The following is a 7,199-nucleotide window of genomic DNA, read 5'->3' as shown; positions in this document are numbered from 1 at the left end:
AACAAGTTTTTGGGACATTTGAAAACACTTTCGAGTTCTCTAATGCCGCTGAAAGTTTGAAATTACAAAGATTTTGAGGAATTTTTTCAAGCTGCAAATAGAAAACTAACATTTCAATTGTGAAAAAAACATGAACCAAATATTTTGTTGACAATTGCTGACCAAATTTGAACTCGCCGTACCTTCAAGAATAATCTGTTGAATTTTCGTTTCAGTATCTCGCATAGTTTCAGAGAAAATTGCATTCATACAAAGATAAATCAACATTTTTTGTTTCATATACAAAATCAGAAATCTAAGGGTTTACATTGTACGGTTGAGATTTTACAAAAAACTATGAAACTAAGGAACTAGAAAAAGTCAAAATTATCAATTAGAAAGTCAACCACACCAGCAAAATAAGTTTTTGAGACATTTAAAAACACTTTTGCGATCTCTAATGCCGCTGAAAGTTTGAAATTACAAAGTTTTTGAGGAATTTTTTGAAGCTGCAAATTGAAAACTAACATTTCAATTGTGGATAAAACATGAACCAAATAATTTTTTGTCATTTGCTGACCATATTTGAACTCGCCGTACCTTCAAGAATAATCTGTGAAATTTTCGTTTCAGTATCTTGCATAGTTTCAGGGAAAAGTGCATTCATACGAAGATAAATCAAAATTTATTGTTTCATATACAAAATCAAAAATCTAAGGGTTTTCTTTTTACGGTTGAGATTTTACAAAAAACTATGAAACAAAGGATCTAGAAAAAATTAAAATTATCAATTAGAAAGTTAACCACACCAGAAAAACAAGTTTTTGGGACATTTGAAAACACTTTCGAGTTCTCTAATACCGCTGAAAGTTTGAAATTACAAAGTTTTTGAGGAATTTTTTCAAGCTGCAAATAGAAAACTAACATTTCAATTGTGAATAAAACATGAACCAAATATTTTGTTGACAATTGCTGACCAAATTTGAACTCGCCGTACCTTCAAGAATAATCTGTTGAATTTTCGTTTCAGTATCTCGCATAGTTTCAGAGAAAATTGCATTCATACAAAGATAAATCAACATTTTTTGTTTCATATACAAAATCAGAAATCTAAGGGTTTACATTGTACGGTTGAGATTTTACAAAAAACTATGAAACTAAGGAACTAGAAAAAGTCAAAATTATCAATTAGAAAGTCAACCACACCAGAAAAATAAGTTTTTGAGACATTTAAAAACACTTTTGCGTTCTCTATTGCCGCTGAAAGTTTGAAATTACAAAGTTTTTGAGGAATTTTTTGAAGCTGCAAATTGAAAACTAACATTTCAATTGTGGATAAAACATGAACCAAATAATTTTTTGTCATTTGCTGACCATATTTGAACTCGCCGTACCTTCAAAAATAATCTGTGAAATTTTCGTTTCAGTATCTTGCATAGTTTTAGGGAAAAGTGCATTCATACGAAGATAAATCAAAATTTATTGTTTCATATACAAAATCAAAAATCTAAGGGTTTTCTTTTTACGGTTGAGATTTTACAAAAAACTATGAAACAAAGGATCTAGAAAAAATTAAAATTATCAATTAGAAAGTTAACCACACCAGAAAAACAAGTTTTTGGGACATTTGAAAACACTTTCGAGTTCTCTAATACCGCTGAAAGTTTGAAATTACAAAGTTTTTGAGGAATTTTTTCAAGCTGCAAATTGAAAACTAACATTTCAATTGTGAATAGAAGATGAACCAAATATTTTGTTGACAATTGCTGACCATATTTGAACTCGCCGTACCTTCAAGAATAATCTGTTGAATTTTCGTTTCAGTATCTTGCATAGTTTCAGAAAAAATAGCATTTATACAAAGATAAATCAAGATTTTTTGTTTCATATACAAAATCAGAAATCTAAGGGTTTACTTTGTACGGTTGAGATATTACAAAAAACTATGAAACTAAGAAACTAGAAAAGTCAAAGTTATGAATTAGAAAGTCAACCGCACCAGAAAAACAAGTTTTTGGGACATTTGAAAACACTTTCGAGTTCTCTAATACCGCTGAAAGTTTGAAATTACAAAGTTTTTGAGGAATTTTTCAAGCTACAAATTAAAAACTAACATTTCAATTGTTAATAAAACATGAAACAAATATTTTGTTGACAATTGCTGACCATATTTGAACTCAACGTACCTTCAAGAATAATCTGTTGAATTTTCGTTTCAGTATATTGCATAGTTTCAGACAAAATAGCATTTATACAAAGATAAATCAAGATTTTCTGTTTCATATACAAAATCAGAAATCTAAGGGTTTACTTTGTACGGTTGAGATTTTACAAAAAACTATGAAACTAAGGAACTAGAAGAGTCAAAATTATCAATTAGAAAGTCAACCACACCAGAAAAAAAAGTTTTTGAGACATTTAAAAACACTTTTGCGTTCTCTAATGCCGCTGAAAGTTTGAAATTACAAAGTTTTTGAGGAATTTTTTGAAGCTGCAAATTGAAAACTAACATTTCAATTGTGGATAAAACATGAACCAAATATTTTGTTGACAATTGCTGACCATATTTGAATTCGCCGTGTGTTCAAGAATAATTTGTTGAATTTTCGTTTCAGTATCTCGCATAGTTTCAGACAAAATAGCATTTATACAAAGATAAATCAAGATTTTTTGTTTCATATACAAAATCAGAAATCTAAGGGTTTACTTTGTACGGTTGAGATTTTACAAAAAACTATGAAACTAAGGAACTAGAAAAGTCAAAATTATCAATTAGAAAGTCAACCACACCAGAAAAAAAAGTTTTTGAGACATTTAAAAACACTTTTGCGTTCTCTAATGCCGCTGAAAGTTTGAAATTACAAAGTTTTTGAGGAATTTTTTGAAGCTGCAAATTGAAAACTAACATTTCAATTGTGGATAAAACATGAACCAAATAATTGTTTGTCATTTGCTGACCATATTTGAACTCGCCGTACCTTCAAGAATAATCTGTGAAATTTTCGTTTCAGTATCTTGCATAGTTTCAGAGAAAATTGCATTCATACAAAGATAAATCAAGATTTTTTGTTTCATATACAAAATCAGAAATCTAAGGGTTTACTTTGTACGGTTGAGATTTTACAAAAAACTATGAAACTAAGGAACAAGAAAAGTCAAAAATATCAATTAGAAAGTCAACCACACCAGAAAAACAAGTTTTTGGGACATTTGAAAACACTTTCGAGTTCTCTAATACAGCTGAAAGTTTGAAATTACAAAGTTTTTGAAGAATTTTTTCAAGCTGCAAATTGAAAACTAACATTTCAATTGTGAATAAAAGATGAACCAAATATTTTGTTGACAATTGCTGACCATATTTGAATTGGCCGTGTATTCAAGAATAATCTGTTGAATTTTCGTTTCAGTATCTCGCATAGTTTCAGAGAGAATTGCATTCATACAAAGATGAATCAAGATTTTTTGTTTCATATACAAAGTCAGAAATCTAAGGGTTTACTTTGTACGGTTGAGATTTTACAAAAAGCAATGAAACTAAGGAACTAGAAAAAGTCAAAATTTTCAATTAGAAAGTCGACCACACCAGAAAAACAAGTTTTTGGGACATTTAAAAACACTTTTGAGTTCTCTAATGCCGCTGAAAGTTTGAAATTACAAAGATTTTGAGGAATTTTTTCAAGCTGCAAATAGAAAACTAACATTTCAATTGTGAATAAAACATGAACCAAATATTTTGTTGACAATTGCTGACCAAATTTGAACTCGCCGTACCTTCAAGAATAATCTGTTGAATTTTCGTTTCAGTATCTCGCATAGTTTCAGAGAAAATTGCATTCATACAAAGATAAATCAACATTTTTTGTTTCATATACAAAATCAGAAATCTAAGGGTTTACATTGTACGGTTGAGATTTTACAAAAAACTATGAAACTAAGGAACTAGAAAAAGTCAAGATTATCAATAAGAAAGTCAACCACACCAGAAAAATAAGTTTCTGAGACATTTAAAAACACTTTTGCGTTCTCTAATGCCGCTGAAAGTTTGAAATTACAAAGTTTTTGAGGAATTTTTTGAAGCTGCAAATTGAAAACTAACATTTCAATTGTGGATAAAACATGAACCAAATAATTTTTTGTCATTTGCTGACCATATTTGAACTCGCCGTACCTTCAAAAATAATCTGTGAAATTTTCGTTTCAGTATCTTGCATAGTTTTAGGGAAAAGTGCATTCATACGAAGATAAATCAAAATTTATTGTTTCATATACAAAATCAAAAATCTAAGGGTTTTCTTTTTACGGTTGAGATTTTACAAAAAACTATGAAACAAAGGATCTAGAAAAAATTAAAATTATCAATTAGAAAGTTAACCACACCAGAAAAACAAGTTTTTGGGACATTTGAAAACACTTTCGAGTTCTCTAATACCGCTGAAAGTTTGAAATTACAAAGTTTTTGAGGAATTTTTTCAAGCTGCAAATTGAAAACTAACATTTCAATTGTGAATAGAAGATGAACCAAATATTTTGTTGACAATTGCTGACCATATTTGAACTCGCCGTACCTTCAAGAATAATCTGTTGAATTTTCGTTTCAGTATCTTGCATAGTTTCAGAAAAAATAGCATTTATACAAAGATAAATCAAGATTTTTGTTTCATATACAAAATCAGAAATCTAAGGGTTTACTTTGTACGGTTGAGATTTTACAAAAAACTATGAAACTAAGAAACTAGAAAAGTCAAAGTTATGAATTAGAAAGTCAACCGCACCAGAAAAACAAGTTTTTGGGACATTTGAAAACACTTTCGAGTTCTCTAATACCGCTGAAAGTTTGAAATTACAAAGTTTTTGAGGAATTTTTTGAAGCTGCAAATTGAAAACTAACATTTCAATTGTGGATAAAACATGAACCAAATATTTTGTTGACAATTGCTGACCATATTTGAATTCGCCGTGTGTTCAAGAATAATCTGTTGAATTTTCGTTTCAGTATCTCGCATAGTTTCAGAGAGAATTGCATTCATACAAAGATGAATCAAGATTTTTTGTTTCATATACAAAGTCAGAAATCTAAGGGTTTACTTTGTACGGTTGAGATTTTACAAAAAACTATGAAACTAAGGAACTAGAAAAGTCAAAATTATCAATTAGAAAGTCGACCACACCAGAAAAACAAGTTTTTGGGACATTTGAAAACACTTTCGAGTTCTCTAATACCGCTGAAAGTTTGAAATTACAAAGTTTTTGAAGAATTTTTTCAAGCTGCAAATTGAAAGCTAACATTTCAATTGTGAATAATAGATGAACCAAATAATTTGTTTACAAGTGCTGACCATATTTGAACTCGCGGTACCTTCAAGAATAATCTGTTGAATTTTCGTTTCAGTATCTTGCATAGTTTCAGAGAAAATTGCATTTATACAAAGATAAATGAAGATTTTTTGTTTCATATACAAAGTCAGAAATCTAAGGGCTTACTTTGTACGGTTGAGATTTTACAAAAAGCAATGAAACTAAGGAACTAGAAAAAGTCAAAATTTTCAATTAGAAAGTCGACCACACCAGAAAAACAAGTTTTTGGGACATTTAAAAACACTTTTGAGTTCTCTAATGCCGCTGAAAGTTTGAAATTACAAAGTTTTTGAGGAATTTTTTCAAGCTGCAAATTGAAAACTGAAATTTCAATTGTGAATAAAACATCAATATTTTGTTCACAATTGCTGTCCTTATTTGAGCTCGACGTATCTTCAAAATTATTCTGTGGAATTTTTGTTTCGGTATCTTGCATAGTTTCAGAGAAAATTGCATTCATACAAAGATAAATCAAGATTTTTTGTTTCATATACAAAATCAAAAATCCAAGGGTTTTCTTTGTACGGTTTAGATTTTACAAAAAAACTATGAAACTAATGATCTAGAAAAAGTCAAAATTATCAAATAGAAAGTCGACCACACCAGAAAAACAAGTTTTTGGGAGATTTAAAAACAATTTTGAGTTCTCTAATGCGGCTGAAAGTTTGAAATTACAAAGTTTTTGAGGAATTTTTTCAAGCTGCAAATAGAAAACTAACATTTCAATTGTGACAAAAACATGAACCAAATATTTTGTTGACAATTGCTGACCATATTTGAACTCGCCGTACCTTCAAGAATAATCTGTGGAATTTTCGTTTCAGTATCTCGCATAGTTTCAGAGAAAATTGCATTCATACAAAGATAAATCAACATTTTTTGTTTCATATACAAAATCGGAAATCTAAGGGTTTACATTGTACGGTTGAGATTTTACAAAAAACTATGAAACTAAGGAACTAGAAAAGTGAAAATTATCAATTAGAAAGTCAACCACACCAGAAAAACAAGTTTTTGGGACATTTGAAAACACTTTCAAATTCTCTAATACCGCTGAAAGTTTGAAATTACAAAGTTTTTGAAGAATTTTTTCAAGCTGCAAATTGAAAACTAACATTTCAATTGTGAATAATAGATGAACCAAATATTTTGAAGACAAGTGCTGACCATATTTGAACTCGCGGTACCTTCAAGAATAATCTGTTGAATTTTCGTTTCAGTATCTTGCATAGTTTCAGAGAAAATTGCATTTATACAAAGATAAATCAAGATTTTTTGTTTCATATACAAAGTCAGAAATCTAAGGGCTTACTTTGTACGGTTGAGATTTTACAAAAAGCAATGAAACTAAGGAACTAGAAAAAGTCAAAATTTTCAATTAGAAAGTCGACCACACCAGAAAAATAAGTTTTTGTGAGATTTAAAAACACTTTCGAGTTCTCTAATACCGCTGAAAGTTTGAAATTACAAAGTTTTTGAAGAATTTTTTCAAGCTGCAAATTGAAAGCTAACATTTCAATTGTGAATAATAGATGAACCAAATAATTTGTTTACAAGTGCTGACCATATTTGAACTCGCGGTACCTTCAAGAATAATCTGTTGAATTTTCGTTTCAGTATCTTGCATAGTTTCAGAGAAAATTGCATTTATACAAAGATAAATGAAGATTTTTTGTTTCATATACAAAGTCAGAAATCTAAGGGCTTACTTTGTACGGTTGAGATTTTACAAAAAGCAATGAAACTAAGGAACTAGAAAAAGTCAAAATTTTCAATTAGAAAGTCGACCACACCAGAAAAACAAGTTTTTGGGACATTTAAAAACACTTTTGAGTTCTCTAATGCCGCTGAAAGTTTGAAATTAC

The sequence above is a fragment of the Rhopilema esculentum genome, chromosome 10 (assembly GCF_057945365.1).
Source record: "Rhopilema esculentum isolate cy_ngs chromosome 10, ASM5794536v1, whole genome shotgun sequence".
NCBI classification, from domain to species: Eukaryota; Metazoa; Cnidaria; class Scyphozoa; order Rhizostomeae; family Rhizostomatidae; genus Rhopilema; species Rhopilema esculentum.
Note: the sequence above shows the minus strand (reverse complement) of the source record.